A 20300-nucleotide genomic window follows, 5' to 3' on the forward strand; every position below is an offset into this window, starting at 1 on the left:
TGCCTAAGTATAAATCCTGCCATTTGGTCTGGACAGAAAAAGGAGGAAAATAGCTGACTAAAAGCAAAGCACAAAAGACATATTTTGACATAACAATTTTCCACAGGTGTATGTGTAAATTGTAAAATATGGGGTTTTATAGTCCCTAACCATAAAGGTTTTTAGCAACTTTTTCCAGTCAAAACATTTGGTTGGTTTGTTGGTTTACATATTTTTAATTCCTTCAGCAGCTGAGGAGCCAATCATTACTTTAGGGTGTGATGGGAATGTTGTATGAGTTTGCTTTTCTTGTTTAGTTTTTTGCAAAATTTGAAACAGGCACCTACTAAAGAGATATATTGCTGTCATGAAATGATTGCTGTGTTTAGCCCTGTTGGTTACACCCTCTCAAGGCCTGGAAATAATTAGAAATACGAGTACATTTGGCATTGGAGAGGTTGAACAGACCAATCTCAGTTAGGGTTTTTAAGTGCACCCTATAAAGCTTAAAAATTAAGCCCAGGATGGCAGGGAAAAAGCTCATTGTAATCCTGATAATACTCAATGGTCCATTAAGCTCAGTAGTGACCTTTAACTCTGAAAGAAAAGAGGTATATTAAAGGGTCTAAAAATAATGTAATCATTCTTCTTCGACTGGTGCACAGAAGCGTTAAGCTGCAACATTGTAACTGATGATCATCATTTCCACCAGTACACTGTGATAAGCAACTGACAGTCAAAAAGAAAATGGGGGTGAAGGAATAATAGCTCCATTGTGACTGTGGACATAAAGCAGCAGAGTTCAATTAGGCATGAGCAGAAAGACAAAAACTGAACAAGTCATTTGCACAAAATCTGGAATGGCACTAATTCTTGAACTTGTAGACGTGTTTGGTCAGGCAGTGTCTGTAAATCTGAGGGAAAGAAAGAAATGAATGCAGAGAGAACTTCTACTATTTTGGGGAGAGACATGCAAAAAAAAAAATCTTTGATTGCAACAGGAAAGACAGTGCTGGCACTAATGATGTGTCAGACAGAGAGAAATATCCCAGATTCATGGTTTGTGTGAGTGTCAGACCAACCCTCAGTAGCTGCCACTCCCAGATCCGAGTTGGCCACACGGATGGACATTTGAGACACAATCACTTGAATCGCTCCTCTCTAATGGCTTCATAAAAGAAGTAATTATTTGGCAGCAGGGAGGCGCTGTCAATGGGAGATCAAATGATGTCTTCCTCTATCCAACCTTAACAATGCTCTTCATTCAGGGCTTTACAGAATATCTGCAGTTCTGTTTTTTTGTCAGAGGAAAACAGCTTTTCCCCCTTTTCTTTTCCCACCTTCACTAAGCACAGAGGATCTCTCCGCTTTAATTAAAAGTGAATTCTCCCGGCTCAGTTCTGCTGCAAATCTCAGTCCTCTCTGCTTGAATAGACTTAAGAGGGGATTGCAGTAGGTTTCAGCAAATGCTTAGGTGAGGAGGAGTGATGGGGGGAAAATAGGAAATGCCTCTGAATGGTACTTAAGGCAATTTTCAACAGTACATCATTAAGTTAAAGTGTGAAAGCACAACACAGACAAACAATAAGCAGCTAAGAAATACAGATGTGTATTAACTGAGAACAAGGCACTTTCTTTTTCCATGTTGGGCAGTCAGAAAACCTACATGTTACTAAGGATAAATGTTCTCAGCAGCACCAAAGAGTGGGTGTTTGGCTCAGTTATATTTGGAACCACTTACTATTCAAGATTTTTAATATCAGTGTGACTTAGTAGCTATTTACTATTTCTGAGCTTGACCAACTGTTCTGTTGAACAAGAGGCCAGAAAACATAACTCTCAATGTTATGTTTGAGGTTTTGGTCAGTGTTGGGGAAACTTATTGACAGAGGAAGATGTTGACACAACTGTCCTTCTGTCACGCAGCATCTTCTGCTCTGTTGGACAGAGTAGAGAAAAACAGCCGAGTGCTCGGCCGTGCAGTGAGAGGGGACACAGTCTTGTTACACATTCAAGCTTCTGTGTCAACGAGCACCCTCTGCTTAAGTGTCCTTAAGCAAAAGGCTGAATCCTCAAGCACTGCAGCTAACCCTTTACTCTGAGAGAGGAATGAAAAGGGCATATTGAATGTATTTTTAAAGAAATATAAAAAAATGACGGTTCAGTATGAAATTATTTTGCCAAAGGCACCAACTATTACAGTAAGTGTGTGCTTCAGAAGCACTGAAGACAGTCGGGTCGAAATGATAAGTAATCACTTTTGACAAAATCCCTTCTTTGCTTCAGTCCTCTCTTTTCTTTTAGAAATCCACAGTGTGGTCTCACAAACTCATCCTAAAAACCAAATCCATTTTCAACTAGAAAAAAACCATTGCACCTGCCTTGTTGATTAATTGCAGGGTTTTTTAGCTCACTGTCAACAAATTTAAACATTTAAGATTTTGACCAACGTATATCCTTGAGAGCTACAGTATATAAGTATGCAAAGAGAGGATTAGAGAGGCTACTAAAGAAGTTGTCTGGAATAAAGGGATGATCCTGCCCACAGCACCACATGCTGGGATCCCTTCAGACAATACAAGTCGTTGCTGCCTCAGCATGAAGTACCGTAAACAGTAGGTATTTCAATCAGGAGAGACTTCCTTGCAATTATGACATATTTATTGTACAGACAAACATGTAAATGTACAAGTCTCTGGAGATTGGACTCCATCGAACCCAAATGTCCTAAAGGGTTTAAGGAAACCCAAACAAATCCCCTGATGGAGTCCAGACACTGGTGGTGGTGAATGAGCACAGGAACCATCGACAGCCAAGCGCAGACGAAATCCAGGTCCAAGGGCGTGACCACCGGTGGCAGAAGGGGGGGGGAGGCGGGATGCACTCTATTTCCTGAAACGAAAACTGCCAACCGCGGGAAGAGAGAGCAGATTTAAAGCAGGGTATCAAGCTGTGATAGGCTCGTCACAAATGGCCGACCCTGATTGGTTTAACTAACAACGACACAGCTGCTCTGATTACTACTGACAAGTGACGTACCATGAAACAGCTGATCATTATGAGTGATGGAAAAGGTATATGAAGTCTTCCTTTAAGAATTTAGCTTCATTCAGTAAAACAGTCGTGTTTAGTATTTTCCACAAAGTATAGATGAAGGATAAAGTAACATAACATGGAAATATATTCAAGTATAAGCCAAAACATGGGTTTTTATCATAATTCGTGACACAAAAATTGTTTTTTGCTTCACTGGAAAAATATCCTCTTGCTATTAGTATGCAGTCTATTTTGCATTCACCACCTACACATACAACCCACAGCAGAATCGAAAGCATTTGCACATACCCATGCTTGTGGGGTTGCTCAACGTCTGTCTGGGAAATTAACACTAAGTGAAGTAAAGGAGGAAAGCAGGTACAGCAGAGAGAGCTTTATCACAAAAGAGCCTCTGAATTGCTTTGACCATCATCATCACGGACTGATACTTTACTTTCCTTTAATAAAAGGAGAATACAAGGATAGCATGAGAGCAGTCAGCTCCTGTGCTCCAATGTTCCACAAACTATTTAGCTGTTTTTGATGAGCTCTTATTGCACACAGTCACGCAGGGTAGCAAGCTGAGTGCAGTGGTCTGGATGCATTCATTTGAGGAACATGAAGTGTGTATGTTAAATGGTGCTCTGTAAGCATGCCTTGCAAAATGTGTACTGAACCATGGGCCTCATCAGCATCATGCAAATCAGACTGTAAAGGTCGGGCAGCACCAGAGGCCTGCTGTCAACATATCCTCTCAAATCTAATATGAACATCATTAAGGGCCTTGTTGCTCATACATCCTATTTTTAGTCAACTGTTGTTGTTGTTGTTGTTGTTGTTGTTGTTGTTGTTGATAAAAAAATGTCAATATGTCCTCCTTGTTGGTTCTTTCAGCACTACATGAAATGATATTTCCATGACAGTAAATTAATGAAACCCAAACTATGTGCATTTCCAGTAAATTAACATGTTAAACTCAGATGTATTTTAAGTCTGGACTAAAGGCAAGTTTAATGTACATTTAAGCCAAATCTTAGTACTTTTGCCAGAGTACAGCTTCATTTTCTTGAAGGAATTGAATGTGGCCACATGAGGCTTACTCCAAAAGGGAGACAATCCCCCATTGACCCCCATGTTAAAATGTCCAACTTTACAGCAGAATTAAACATGTTTACATCCTGGTACAAAAAAACGGTTTTGGTCTCTGGATTTTTTATAATGCACCAATTTTAAATTATATTCAAGCTTGAGGTTATGCATAGTGAAGGATGTGTCGGTTTGAGTGACAGGTGGCTAACATCACAGGAGGCTAGTATAGACTGAAGGCTTTATTCGGCCCGCCTCAGCTCTATTCACGCTACACTTCTTCGCCCTTTTTTGGATTAGCCAGCCCGCAGAGATGGGAAGTAACGAAGTACAAATAGGCTACTTTGTTACTGTACTCAATGTTTTAGGCCTATTGGCAGACATCCATTTAAAATGTAGGCAATGGCATATAAATTGCCTTTTTTCCATGTCCACTGAAGTTTCCCATCTTGCACTCAAGTAACATTTGTGTGGTCCAGGTAGCTTTGCATAAAAAATGTCATTCGCAAGGCTACTTTTACTTTTATACTTTAAGTAAATTTCCAAGCCTGTACTTTGCTACTTTTACTTGAGTAAAGAAGTTAAATCAGTATTTCTACTTTTACCAGAGTATTTTTTAACACAAGTATCTGTACTTCTACTTGAGTACGGGAAGTGAGTACTTTTGCCATCTCTGCCGGCCCGGCAGTTAAGCGTCAGGCACTGCCAAAATGGTGAAAATCTAAAGGAAATTGAGAAAGGGTCACTTCTTCAATGATGTGTGTGTGTGTGTGTGTGTGTGTGTGTGTGTGTGTGTGTGTGTGTGTGTGTGTGTGTGTGTGTGTAGAAGTACAAATTGGCGAAGTGTCTGGGGATTCAGGCTTTCTGGCAGCAGCCTGCTTGGGGCTCGCAGGAAGGAGCAGACCTCAGTGCTGAAGCCTCTTCTACGATAAATAAAATATGACGAGCACGCAGCAGTGTTTCACTGTTGCTCTGATGCAACATGGACAACATCTCTGAGGCAATGGTGTTTATGACTCTGTGTGTGTGTGTGTGTGTGTGTGTGTGTGTGTGTGTGCATGTGCGCGTGCGTGCGTGCATGTTTTTGTGTGTGTGTGTGTGTGTGTGTGTGTGTGTGTGTGTGTGTGTGTGTGTGTGTGTGTGTGTTTGTGTGTGAGATAAGGGAACAGAAATCTCTGAAATAACAGAGCAAGATGACAGCAAGGTGCTCCATAATGTTCGTAAAAAGAATACCTAAACTTAATTTATTTAAAGGGTCAGTTCACTCATGTTTAAAAAAAAAATGTTCTCACTTCCATGTAGTGGCATCTTGAAATGCACATAGTTTGGGTTTCATGTGCCCAGGTTCTGACTTTCTCTGCCTCTGAAACTTAAAGGGACTCTTTCTTCGGTAGAAAGTAGTTCCAAAGAAAATGTTTCTCAGTGAGGTCTGTATATTTTCCTGAGTAACTGAGACATTTATGGAAAGACATTTTTCAATGCTGTAAGCACCGATAAAAATTCCCTACACCTCAATTAAATTGGAGTGTGTGAATGCAAACTTACAGGAATAGAGAGAGAGCTAAATCAACAACAGTTCCTATTTCTCTTTTACAGATCCACAGCAGCCTCTCTATAGCCTCTTTCCGACCAAGTAGTTACAGGAACGTAGTTATAGGAACAGTCCACTTCTAAACAGTTCTACTAACTATTCTCCCCCAAAACCGGTTTGCCATTTGCATTCACACTGGCCAAGTGGCCATAGGAACTGGTAGGAGGGGTAAGGGAGTGACGCAAGCACGGCAACGGTCTTTATAGTGTCGTCATTAGACTTTAGCGCCACATACAACAACAAACAAGCATGGAAGAGGCCATCGGAATGTTCCTGTTGTGCCTTGCCGGGATCCTCATAACGGAGTTCGAACGGCGGTGTTTAAAGACTAGGCTGGAGTACTTAACAGAGAAACACAGAAGACGAAGGCTCCAGCGTAATATGATCCTAATTAATATGATTAATATGATGGAAGAAGATAGAAGAGCAGAGCATGCAACAGGCAAACGAAACGACGGGTAAGTTTAACTAATTAGCTGGTTGAATGTGTGATGTTTATCTTATGAGTTAGCATACGTAGGCGAATTGCAACAGAAGAATATGTACTGTTTGTGTTTCAGACGTTGCTAGGTCACTAAGGGTTCCTATGCGGAAAAGGGAAAAGACCCTGCCCTGAAGTAGGAGCTGAAAGAGTTACAGGAACTGCAGTCAGAGGAACTTAATAATCCCCAAACTGGTCCAGTCAGAACACAAGAAAAAAAGGGTTCTAGGAACGTTATGTTCGAAGAACTGCAAAAATCCCTCCGGTCAGAAAGGGACTTATGTTTCCCTTGTGTTGAATAATTGTCAAACAATGATATGAAACCATTCCCTCTGGTGGAGAGGTACAATAAAGAGGTGCTTGAGACAGAGACAAAAAAGGTTGGGAACCACTACATTCGAGGGTCTAACACAGCAAATATGCAGCCTGTGTTTTGGCCTCAGTCGGTTCACGGTTCAGCCACAGCGTGTAAGTTGCCACTGTTGACTGAGGGGAGGGCTAAGCCCGGGAGTCAGTGAGGCGCTGAGTTAAAGCTGAGTCATCCCCGCCTCAAGCAACCTGGGAAAGACATCTGCACCATCACAGAGAGAGCGGAGGGATCAGGGTTGACAAGGCGTGGCAATGGGCTCGTGGCTGACCAGGCGTGCTTCATTTACTGCATGTGATAGTTCCTAACATCATGGCCAACCTGGGCAGCGATACTGACAGATGGAGAATATTAGCGCTACAGAGGAGCTCATGTGAGTGCTCTGCTTACCGCCAGATTCAGAAAAGTAGCTGATAAGGGGATAGACTTAGGCGCTCATCCCGCTTGCTGCTGGAAATTAGTGGTACGACATGTAAGGCTGAGTGTAAGAATCACAAGCCCCTACTTAAAGTGCGTATAAATAGACGAGGCTTGTTGCACATCTTTCACATGAATCCCAGTAGATGCAGTTACTGAGCACAAAACTATCATGAGAATGTTCTACTATTTATCCTTTAATGACATATTCCCAACAGAAAATAAGCAAAAGTAGTTCATCCGTTTAAAAGCTTGAGTATCATGTTATTGCATGATAATCACAGCGGTGGAGGGGTGGGAAAGAGGGACACACATCTTAAATTGGCCAAGTAGTTCATTTCACAGCAACCTGACAAATTTCTCTGGCAAATGTGAGAGCCCAATTAGGGCCCGGCACACTGAAAGGAGAAGCCGCTGCTGACACTGACTGCACAGGCTGACAGACCCAGAGGGGGCTCCACCCCTTCTGATTCTTTATCACATCGGGACTCCCGCTGCTGTATCGCAGCATTGTTAGGAAAGGGCTTTTCAAAATCTCCTGACATCCTCTTTAAGCAAAAATCCTTTGTTATTCCTCACAGTGCAGTCTCGATGTAGATGGATGCGTTTTCACAGATCGACTAACACTATTTGAAGTAATGTTGTCAAAGCTGAGAAAACCTTGCAGTGCTGCATGCTGGATATAATATCTACTTTGTCGACCTAATAGAGCTTAAAAAACTTTGTTTGCTGTCATTATATTGTACTTCCTTATCTTTATTCCTACTTTTTTTTTTACTTTATTCGCATGTGGCGCTGAACGTTGACTCTGTTTGTTCCAACTTTTTATTGTTTGTTTTATTGTTTGTTTTGGCTTTATTGTATTATTCTCCTTTTTTATTAGTTGTATAAGGAAGACTGGCAAAGCAAGCTTTTCATTGCATGGTTTAAACCTCTTGAATCTTAAATTTTTCCTTGAACTATTAGGATATAAATAACTTTAATGTGGGAACTCATTTAGGAGTATAAATGGTGCTTTAGTTTGAGGTCCAGCATTACCCAAAGACAAACGCCTCTCAGACACACAGGCACTCTGACCATTTTGTACTCCAGTTTCCTAAAAGTAGAGTAAGTAAACACAATTTCTCTTTTTTAAAGACTCAGCTGTTGCCAGGTTGGAGCTCTGTTAGTGCAGCAGGTCCAAAGAACAGAGCCCAGCACTTAAACGCCAACAAAAGCCTTTTTGTGAGGCAGGGATCAAGTTGAAGAAAGGACAAGGAGGTCCGCTACTCGAGGTGAGCAATTACAGTGGTGATGTGCTAATCTCGGAGACTGGCACAATCTCAAGGGCAGCCATGGACCACTGAGAATGTGGCTTTTATATTCACTATATTCTCCTTATCTTCTGTGCCTCATTTTTTTTTTTTCATTTTCTCCATTGCTTTCACACTCTTTTCCCCTCTCTTTGTTCCTCAAGCCTTCTGCCTCCCCTGAGCGGATAGTGTTGAGGACGTTTACACAGTTGTGAGTCAGTCTTGATGGTGCGGCGGGCAAACAGAGAGTTTGGGTCAGACTGAGAGGAGCCAGAGTTAATGCTGCATCTGGGACCCTGACTGACCTCCTGATGAATGGCAAATGTTGTAATAATCCTCGTTTCGGGACAAAGTCTTGGAAAAGCAGAGAGGTTTTTCTACATCGAATTACTATACTGTACATGCTTCTGTCTGATCACAGTATTTATGTATTACAATATATGGAGGGATGTTAGACTACTAGTAGTTCTCAAACGGTGTGTGTGTGTGTGTGTGTGTGTGTGTGTGTGTGTGTGTGTGTGTGTGTGTGTGTGTGTGTGTGTGTGTGTGTGTGTGTGTGTGTGTGTGGGGTATAGAACACAACTAAAGGAAACTAATTAATGAAGATTGTTCCTTTATATTGATCATTTTTCACACACACACACACACACACACACACACACACACACACACACACACACACACACACACACACACACACACACACACACACACACACACACACACACACACACAGAGACCTTTTCAGGCCTCATACTGTATTAGCCTCGGCTGGATTAAACAACAGTCATGTCCTCAGCATGGTGCCTGTCTCTGTCTGAAAGAAAAGCCTGAACAGCAGGTCTGAGTTCAAAAATATAATTGGCTATTTAGCTTTTCTTCAGTCGTTGCCAGCTGCATGTGAGCAGTTAGGATGGAAAACAAAGTTTATTTAGTTTATACAGTAGATAGACTTTACTGTAATACAATATATGTTGTTGGCTGTGTTGTCTAAAGTCTGGGTTTGAGTCTGAGTTTGAGCCATGTAACATACCTAAAGTAAATGCACATCTACCAGTAATATATATCAACAAAAGCCATAGATTTCTGTTAAAGTTTAGGTTTTGGTTCTGATGTCTACCACATAGTACAGTATTTCCTAACCACCTGTCTAGGCGGTAATTATCTGGATATGTCTTACGGAAGAGGTCTGGTGTAGATAATCCTATAAGCTGAATATCTGGCTGAGATGTGTATGCAGAGAGGTTGATCCATTCCTTGGATCTGTGTAGCTGTAACACAGTTTTAAGATGATCCTCTTTCAAAAAAAATTATTTTGAGGAAGAGCAATGAAAGCTATTCCAAAGTATAACAAATTAAGTTATACCCTTTGTGTTTTAAATTCACACCAATAAAAATAGAAGCCACTGAGTGTGAAACTACTATTCCACTTTTGAACGTCGGACACTTAGGCACGTCTTTGGTGAAGACAGCAGAGCATTTAAAGGCAAGCTATTTTTGTAGGAGCTTTAATGGGGATCTTGACATCCTTTCTTGATGGTGAAATATCAGGAGCGAGTACACCACACAGCCTACACACAGCAAGCACCACTGTTATTTCACTGTAATGCATGCACACGCATGCAAACTGTAATTCCTCTCAGTTCTTCTGGCGATCTTCAAAGCCTGCGGGCCATTGGATATGATCCATGGCACGTCCCTGAGAGGTCACCAAGAGGATAAGGAGATAAGCTTCACCCCACCGCTACACAAAGGACTTCATATCTGAGCCACTCTCAAGTTCTCCTCTGCAGCCACAGCTCAACTGTGTGAAAATCTTCTCTGAAAGCCAACATCAAGTTGAATGAATTTCAGAGGGGCTCCTGGTGATGCTGATTGTTCACTAACAGCACCCTCTCATTCTCCAGTGTACAAATATGTTGTTGGCATATTTCTCTGACATCTGTTCGCTTCCACCGCAGGGAGGACTGAGCTCACAGGATAGCACAGCCGCTGTTCAACAATGTGATATTATTTTTTAAATGAGCATCCACAGATTTCTGCCATGTGCAGCTGAAACCGCATTGCTATGTAATGTGACAGAAACTCCCATTACCAAAGGGGTTCAATCAGAATAAGGAGGGAGGGGAGTTTGGATTTTTCTTTCACAGTGACATTCATAATATTGATCAGTTCTGCTTGGTCTACATTCAGAAGCTATGAAATGGGTTCCCGCGCTGCCATAACAAGAGGTCTGTCATGCTCTGTGCCTTTTATTTACTTCCGTGCCACAATAGCAGCAGCATGAGCAATTAGTGCCATTCATGAATTGATTTTAACAGCATTGTGATCAATCGTAACAGCCATTATGTTCTTCTTCTTCATCTTGGACACTTCACACTGAGCAGTTGGTTCAATACAGTGATTTACAGTACACCGAGGTCATCAGAAACAATGAGGGGGAGAGGAAGCTGCTGAATGTGCATACTTTCATTAAAATCATTGGGAGTGACCCTAAGTATTACGCTTGCACAGATGGGGATAACTAGTGTAACTATTATTTTTTATTATCAATTAATCTGCATGATTTGTTCCTAATACATGTTTGTTTCTATAACGCGTCAGATAACCTTTATAATTTCTCAGAAACCATGGTAACATATTCAAATATCTTGTTTTGTCCAAACAAGATAAAACCCAAAGATATTCAATTTACAATAATAAAAATCAGAGAAAATCAGCAAATCCTAATAGTTGCCAAAAAAACAAAAGACAAAACCAATCAGACAGAGGAGCGGAACTCGTGTTCTGAAAACATTAGGAAATAAATAAATAGGCTCAGAGAACAAAAAAGTGATGACACTAAAATCCAGAGAATACTACAAATGAGTTTCTTAAACTAAGAAAACAAATGAGGGGTGAAAATGCAGTCTACGTTCTGCCTGTTTCTGATTTGCAACTCTGGTTAAAAATTAGCAGGAGTGCTCTAATGAAAGCCCAGCAACTTCACACTTTGGGGAAAATGATGAGGGTGTTCAGCCTGTGGGCCACCAACCAGCCATGCACCTGGTTAGAGACTAATGCATTCTTACTGCCCACTGAACACAATAATGTACCGGGTAGAGAGCAGGGACACCTTCACATCTGTCACACAGCAGCATACAAACACTACAGGTACAAATATTACAGACAAATATTACAAGGATTCTAAACAGAAATATACATTTGGATTTCACTGTGCAGTGTCCATAGAAACAGATATTGGCAGATTAGGCCACACTACATCTACTTCCCTCAGGTATATTTATCACCTGAGGCTCAGTCTAATCAAAGCATTTGGCCTTTGAAAAAAACATAGCCTACCGCAGCTACTGTTCCTTTGTTCCTTCAACAATTTCATATTTGTAGCTATTCAAATGCCAGTGATCATTCAAAACAGCAAAAATACTAAAACCAATTGTAGAACCCTCATTTCTGGGTTTGTCCTACTTCAAGGATGTTAACGACCACTGTTCCAGTCCATACGGACTTCTGTAACACCACAAATAAATCCAACCTATGCGAATAATTTACAGGACTTATTCTGAGCTTCTACATTAAAGCTTTCCTTCTAGGTTTTTATCAAATCATTCGATATGTGTAGTGACTTCACCTTACCTTCAACACGAGTCAAAAGGAGGCTTCAGCAGATGGTTTGATGCAGCTCACAGGACGCAACTTAGCTGAGGATCTCTCAGGCTCTGACATGATGTTTTATCGCCACGATCATTCAGCCAAATATCTCTAATAGTCTGTTTTTACTGTGCTTTCATCCGCAGATAACTAACGTTAGTTTATTTTTTTCAATCTCATTAGCTCGTATAGCCACTCAGTGCTGTACAATAATCTACTGTACGGTACCGCAGATAAACCGCTACATGCTTCTAGCTTCCAGTCGGAGAAGGAGGGAGTGATGTTAATGGCCCTGGAGGCTCACCAGTATATATCAGCCCCGCTGAGACAGTCCACTCTTCGTTTCACACGCTCCAGTCAGCTGTTCAAAGCGTGGATGTGATGCAGGCGGTGGGTCGACCTGTCTTTTCTGTTCTGTCGCCTGTCCGATGTGAGGAAGGAAGGCTGTTGACGCTGCGGAGAGGCAGCGCCGCACCGTGCGCCCTGCGCTCCCACACGGCCCAACAGCACTGCCTGCTGTACTTAAAGAGACACAGCAGCGCACACAGAGGCGCAGTGGCTGCCGCTCTGCGCTCTGCTTTCCGGTGCCTGTTGTCCACACAGGAAATGTTTGGTGCGGTGACACTCTACCTGCTGATAGGGCAATTTGAGTTTGATTTGGTGTGAGGACTTTAGTCAGAATCCATATGTGCAGCCAGGTTAGTTTTGCGCATGCAAGCATTTTGCCTGGATTGGAATGATGCAGGGCAGCTTTCAGGGATCTCTTTAAACTTCAATCATCACAATACAAATATAACATACAGCCTCCTGCAGCAATACTAGTGATATTAATAGTTATAGCAGTAGGTTTAGGCTTAGTTCAGAGTGCAGCTGGACCCTGATTAAATCCCCTAGCCTGTGTTAAAATTGTCTGTAAAGAAAAGAGATTCTGTCAGTGTACCAGCAGCAGCCTCTAATAAAGCACATTGTTATACCATTAGAGGACATACATATATTAGTATGGTCCTAGTTTTAGTTGTAGTTAAATTTCATTTTTTTTTTTGTTTTAATTGTATTTATTTATGTTTTATAGTTTCATATAGCCAACCTCTTTTGATGCCCCTCAGACAACATGAGTCTGCCACTGTTAAAAATAATATTGAGCATACATGGCAGGTAGAATACCTTAAGACAATAGGTTGTTTTGACCCAAGTCAAGTAAATGTTTGACAGTGAATTTTGATCTATTTTGTGTGTGTGTGTGTGTGTGTGTGTGTGTGTGTGTGTGTGTGTGTGTGTGTGTGTGTGTGTGTGTGTGTGTGTTATTATACAAATCTAAGAGCTGTGAGAGAATGGCACGGAAGTAAATATGTACACAAACTTACCCTTTTCTGCCTCTTTATGAGCCAAACATTGGTATAGGCCTACCACACAACTGTCACGTTTTGATTAGCCATGAGAGGTTGTTTTTGTTGCTTGCTCTGTATTCTGATTTTAATCCTGATTTCTGATTCACTTCTCTCAAACCAACCTCCAGATGTTCAGCTGCTGTTTATTGTGTGCACGCAGGATTTCTAGTGTCAGATCAGGGTCATCATTCTGTTTAACTGCAAATCTCCTTGTGTGTAAATTATGCACTTCAATCAGTTTTATCGTTCTGTCCGTGACAGTCACGGCTGTTAAATCAATGGCTTAGAGCAACTGCATTACACAGATCTTTAAAGCACATGTACGCAAATAGACATTCACATGCAAGCTGAATGCACATACACTGTAAACCCAGATTTAGTTGTAATTAAACTTTTTAGTGGTCACTACTTATTCTTTCATGTTTTGTTAAAAACTATATTCATTACTAAATCACATTAGTTGTTTGCAATAATCAGCTTAAGTATGCAGTGCACAGATCATGTTAAGCAGAGATAACTGGATCTTAAAGGAACACGCCGACTTATTGGGAGTTTAGCTTATTCACCGTAACCCCCAGAGTTAGACAAGTCAATACATACCCTTCTCATCTCCATGCGTGCTGTAACGCTGTCTGACGGTTCCAGCATTAGCTTAGCCTAGCACAGATCCTGCAGGTGAATGGTTCCAGTAATCCTACTGCTCCAAATTGTGACAAAAGTGACAAAATAACGCCAACATGTTCCTATTTACATGTTGTGATTTGTAGAGTCACAGCGTGTACAAAAAACAACGTAACATGAGACACAGCCATCTTCTAACAGTAAACAAACCGGGAACTATATTCTCAGACAGGCTTGCTGCGAGCATATCACTCAGCCAAATTACTATATTCTTCCGCCAAAGAATATAGTTCCTGGTTTGTTTAGGGATAGAAGGTTGCTGTGTCTCATGTTACGTTGTTTTTTGTACCATTCACCTGCAGGATCTGTGCTAGGCTAAGCTAATGCTGGAACCGTCAGACAGCCTTACAGCACGCACAGAGATGAGAAGGGTATGTATCGACTTGTCTAACTCTGGGGGTTACGGTGAATAAGCTAAATTCCCAATAAGTCGGCGTGTTACTTTAAGTTTCTGTATGGGAGGGGCAGGGTCATTTGAACTGTTCTTGCTGAACAGTTTCTGTCCTAGGTAAAGTGCGTTTTATTATTGTTCTGTTAATGTTTTTGGTGTGCATTTGTGTTATCTGGGTTTTAGTTTTGTATGGTTGATTTAGTGTTCGTGTTTATCCACATTTATTGTTGTACCATGACCGAGACCCGGGTGGGGACTGATGGTGTCTGGGCAGTGAGAAGGTGTCCTGTGGCTGTACATGTGTTGGAAAAAGGAACTCCACCTTATGAGTGAAGCTTTCACTGCAACACAAAACATTGTAAAACTATGATGTTGAATGTGTGTTGCTATCTTCTGTGGTTTGGAACAAATGTATTGAATACATTTTTCCAAAAGTCATAAGGAAAAACAATTTATATACAAACAAAATACTTTTTAGTAGTGATAAATAGCCTAATGTTATATATTTGTTATGTTTCTTTGCATGTTAAAAGCCGTAGTGTGTAGTTTCTCCCCATGAGGAATTCTAAGTAATGACAACTGTCAGTGCGTTCACATGATACAAGCCTTCTGTGATAGCGCACCACCCCCATGAGGAGGACACGGAGGATTAAAAAAACATGATGGACTCTCCAGAAGAGGTCATTATCTTCACTCGATTTTCTGCATGTGAAAGTCGCCAGATGAGACCAGTTTCTGAACATAGCCATACTGAGAAATACAGAGAGAATTGTGTAGAGCTGATAGTCTTAATTAGCTTTGTATCAACTCATTTGGCAATGACTTTGGCAAAAAAAGTATGTTTACTAATGATTTTTAGTAATGACTACTAATGTAAACTTGATTTGTCTACTGCATCAACCTACACCACTTTGTGTAAAAGCATTAAGGCAATGGGCCTCCACGCAAATTTCTGGTGAAGTCATCTAATTCGGGATAACGGTGTAAGAACGCAGATATACAGTGTACAGAGAGTTTAGAGCCTCCAATGCACAATGCTGTTGTGTTTTTTGTAAAATGGGTCTAACAAAAAGTTTACGTTTTAATGAAAGAGTATTGTGGGTTTGTCTCACCTGTGAGGTTAGTCAAGCCTACTTAGTCCCTTCTAGCTCCAACACCTGCAGTCTGAATAAGCCACTCAGTTATTGAAAGCTTAACACTGGTCTGTCCTTAAGGGATGTTGTGCTGACACAACAGAGGATGACTCTGCATATTTCAGCAGCATCAATTCATGGGTTGGTTGCTGTCTGTCGCCCATGGCGCTGTCACCTACAATTACTCTCCTCTACATGGTGACTCAGCGATGGACTCCAACTTAGATGGACACTCTTGAAATCACCAGTGTGATAATAGTCATCACGCGGAATCAGGCAGACAGGACGGGACAGCGGCCAAATAACAGAATCCTAAAACTCTCAAGCAGGCTGATATTTGAGGAAGTCAAATTGCACTGCAGAGTGCTGCATATAGATGCAAAACATCTCTCCTATTTTTATGTCTATTTCAAGGACATATACACATATGTATGCATTGCTAGAGGTCACAAGTGGGTGGTAAAACATGTGGTGCAAGAGATAAAACTCCAGGCCAGCCCACCCTCATACATCTGCATCACAAGCCAGCAGTAGCGCCATTGTGTGTTTTGTGCATTGGCCTGTGTGTGACCACCACTGGTTTATCGGCCCATCAGATGCAGAATACAGAAGTAAATAGACAATAATGGACTCATTGTGTAAAATCTCTGCTCTCTCATGGGGATAAGTAGGCGGCGGTATGAAAGGGGGACAAAATGTCCTTTCATTTTCACATTGTGACCTGTTAAATGGTTCTTCTGGTGGTCTTGTTTCATGTCACCATCTGACAAATGGGTGTTATTAGCACAGATAGCACTCAATCCAAAAAATATCTTATGTAAATTCATGCTGTTGGATTTCTCCCTCTTTTCAATTTGCACATACAGTGCAGCATCACGTATCACAAGCACAAAACATGAGACCAAAGATTATTTTATGCAAAATTCCACACATCCCCTGTTTGTATTCAAAGGGAGGTTTCCCCCAAGAGACATTGCGCCAGTTTTGAGACGCTAAGACTCTTATTATCTGTCACTTGAGATGGAGACCATGTAAAATGCACTTCAGTACATCAGGAACAATGAAACAGTCTGTTACTCTAGCTCATCATCTGGAGAACAACATTGATGACATCAGCATGTAGAGGTGTTTAAATTTCACACACATGTAAAAGAGGCAGAAGCATGAGGTAGTGAGGAAGAGGTTGTTCCCCACATCTAAACTATGTTCTCTGATCACAACTACACATGAGATGGACATAATCAGTTGTGTGCCAGTGGATTCAGTTTCCTATTACTATTCATGATTCTGATGTGCAGATTATTGAGAAATGTACATTTTTGGGTGTGACTCTTTCTCATGATTTGAATTGGATCTCTAATACGACTAATATTGCTAAGAAAGCGAGACAGCGCCTTTTCTTTTTACGTAGGCTTCGAGAGTTTACTCAAAATACTAAGATTTTATTGAGAGTGTCCTAACCAGTTGTATTACTGTGTGGTTTGGTAATCTCACTCAAAAAGAGAAGAAGGCTTTGAATAAAGTGGTTTGCTCAGCCAGCAGAATTATTGGCTGCACTTTTCCGCTCCTGGAGTTCACATATAAAGCTAGACTATTGAATCGAGCTTTACAACTGGTTAATGATGCCTCAGGCCATCCAGCAGGGGCTTTCTTTGAGATGCTTCCCTCAGGGAGAAGGTATCGTTCTGCCAAATGTTCTACAGATCGCCATTTACACAGTTTCTTTCCACAAGCTGTGATTGCTTTGAACAAAGCATCTTAAACTAGGCACTTTAAATTTATGTATGGATTTCATTGTACAGCATTTTTATATTGAGCATTTTTAATATTGAGGCTTCATGTGGCTTTGTTTGTTTGTTTTTATGTTGTGTCCTCTGATGTGTTGACTTGTGCTACTTGCACATTTTTTCCAATGCAGGTTACACTGCAAATGGCTAATAAAGTGAATCTGAATCTGAATCTGAATCTAATCTTTTCACTGTGACAAACTATTGTATCTGTCTGTGGGCAGCCAGAACTCTAGTACCTCATTATTTGTACAGAAACTGGACGAAAAAGGAGCTTTCTTGGGAAAAAGTAGGCAGGGAAGTTGGACTATCTGGTAAATTCTTAAATGATGTGTCTGTTATTGCCGCTACAATGTTAGCATAGCCCTGATCGATCCAGACGTTCTTTAGAAAAGGAGTTGTTTGCTTGTTGTCTTGCGGACAGACATGACAAAGTATGAATTCAGTTTTTTTTTTTTTACAAATTGCCATCATGATGTTGTTATTTCGGTATGGAAACGTTAGTTTTGTAGATATTTGGTGATATAGTATTGGAAATATTTTAAGTTTGACTTGATGGTGGTGCTAGATGGGAAGTCAGGGGATCACCAAAGTTATTACAATTCAACCTGGGAGTAACATTAATGTCTGTACAAAATGTTGCAGCAATCCACCCAATACAGTATGTTAAGACATTTCATTGAAAACATCAAATGTCAACCTCATGTTGGTGCTATAGGGGAAAAGTCAGATAATCACCAAAGTCATCAGAATAAATCATCTGGGGAACATGAATACAAAATATGATGGCAATCCTTCAAATAGCTGTTTGGGTATTATTGCCTGGATCAACGCCCCAATTTAAGCAATAGATTATCAAAATATATAGTAGCAGATTACAGTTGTAATCTGTAAGTCAATTGATTAATCACAACTTTAAACACACATCCATTCATACAAACAAACAAACATTTGTATTTTTGGCTCCATCTAAAAATCCTTTGCCAATGTGTGTGTGCAGTCTTTTTATCTGGCAGGATTGTTTTTTTATTCCATAGTTCAGTTTATAGTTTTGTGATTTAAGATTTTATGTATTTTGTGTTTATAGCAGTCCCTCATTCTTTGGTATTTGCTGTCTTTTTCCTTTTCCCAATTCGTTTTAGCTGAATGCCACAATTCCCCTGAGTTGCTTGGAGGGTTATTCAGATCACCTGTTGCGCAGGGTGTGGGGATTGGCTTCTAAATAAGAATTGAGAGCAGCTTGGTGCATTTCCCCTCTTGGCCAGTCAGAGTGTGACGATGCCCTTTCTTTAGGGTTTAAGAGAAGTAGGGAATTGCCCACCTGGGACCTTCTGATCCTGCCTCAAGTTAATGCAGACCTCATTTAAGCAGATATTGTCCACCAGAAACTCTGGTCTTTTGGCCCTTTTGGAATTTTCTTTGTTGTCTTCTGCTTTTCAGATTGGCGGTGATTTTAAGCATTCTGAAACCTAGAGTGAATATTAAAGAAAATAATTCCACTAGTTTACCTGCAGTAGGGCAGATGTGCTATATTAGTGCAAGAGTTTTGCTTGGCTTATGATACCCGGCAGGCTTTATTTTGTTATTTTGTTGATTAGCTGGAATCAGTACCACCACATATTTATGATTTTATAGTTTAGTATATTTAGTATAGTAGTTCACTACTAAACTGCAGTGCACACACACATTCTCCTGTGTAGGTACAGTATGTTTCTTTTTTAGTGATTAACATTTTTATTTTTAACACAACACACAAAACATACAATTTGCAACACAAACATATCCCCCCTTGTCATCACCACCCACCTAGACAAAAATCAGGAAAAGAACGCACATTAACTACAATATTCAACAAAATAATAACAAAAAAGACAAGAAAGTATAGACCAAATAAACATATGTATAAATGACAACACCATAAGCCCATCATACACGTCTCTTCCCGGCACAAAGCTTCTTAGGAGCCCTCTAGAAAGCTCAAGTACCTTCCCCATTTTCCCGTGAAGACATCCAATCTTGCAAACCGTTTGTATGACATCTTTTCAAACACCGCCACCCTATCACAACCCCACTCTTGGATTGACTGCACACCTAATACTCCATCCTTTTAAAATAACCTGTCTGCCTATCATTGAACTAGTTTGGACCCAGCTTCTTATGTGCTTATCCATAGGATTAACCAATCTCCCAGAACAAAAAGTCTGGGTCCCTGTAATCCAGCATAGGTTATATTGTATCCCAGCCAAAACTGGACTTTATCACAGGACCATAGGAAATTAAGTAATTGGCCGTCCTTTGTCTTACATTTCCAACAATTTGGTGTGTCTTTCAAACCAAGTCTAAACAATCTGGAGGGAGTCCAATAGAAGCGATGCATAATGTCATGGGCTATGTTCCATTCACTTTAAACACTCCCAAGAAACTCCAGGACACAGCTGATTAATTTCCATGAAGTTTACTGGGAATTTTGTGAAACTGCAATACAGTACAATGAGATGTCTATATTATAGCCTATATGATACACACAAACAAGCTAGTAAAAGCAACCAGCAGCAATAAACATCAAGCTATCTTAGCCTAGCACAAACTAATTAGCTTTTTAGCTGTCTCAATAATCTTACAAATTAAAAATAAGCAATAACCTAATGTTACACGATGAGAAATACTTACAGACGTTGCCTTAGCAAAAAGGGAAAAGGAAAAGCGATCGACTCAGAAACTTATGACTGGTAGAGCTTGCGCATTCCTGTAGCTGATTACCCATAGACAGTATATAAGATCCCGTTGCTCTGGACAGAGACCAGTGAAGGATATTAGAAGCACTTTTCCGGTGAGCGCTGAGCGTTACTGCGCAGCCTCCAACTGAGAGAGACAAAGTAAATATGACGTGAGCAACCTGTCTGAGTGTAGGTATACAGTATGTAAGGAGATAACATAAGCACAGGCTAATTATTGCTAACTAACATGCTAGTTAACATGAGTAATTAAACCTAAACAGCTAACGTAAGTCGAAACTGCCT

The 20300-nt window shown here is 40.7% G+C and overlaps 1 protein-coding gene across 2 annotated transcripts in view; it reads right to left on the reverse strand.

The window, feature by feature from the left end:
- The window catches only part of wscd2 (WSC domain containing 2), a 34090-nt gene extending 21638 nt beyond the window's left edge, over nt 1-12452 (reverse strand). The window contains exon 1 of one of the 2 annotated variants that reach the window (XM_028577993.1): nt 12205-12452. The gene's annotated coding sequence lies outside the window, so the exon portion shown is untranslated. Of the gene's footprint in view, nt 1-11885 lie in introns of both variants that reach the window. The other variant, XM_028577992.1, reaches the window with a different exon arrangement.
- Nucleotides 12453-20300: the final 7848 nt, after the last annotated feature.

The sequence above is a fragment of the Perca flavescens genome, chromosome 5, assembly GCF_004354835.1.
Source record: "Perca flavescens isolate YP-PL-M2 chromosome 5, PFLA_1.0, whole genome shotgun sequence".
In the NCBI taxonomy this organism is placed as follows: domain Eukaryota; kingdom Metazoa; phylum Chordata; class Actinopteri; order Perciformes; family Percidae; genus Perca; species Perca flavescens.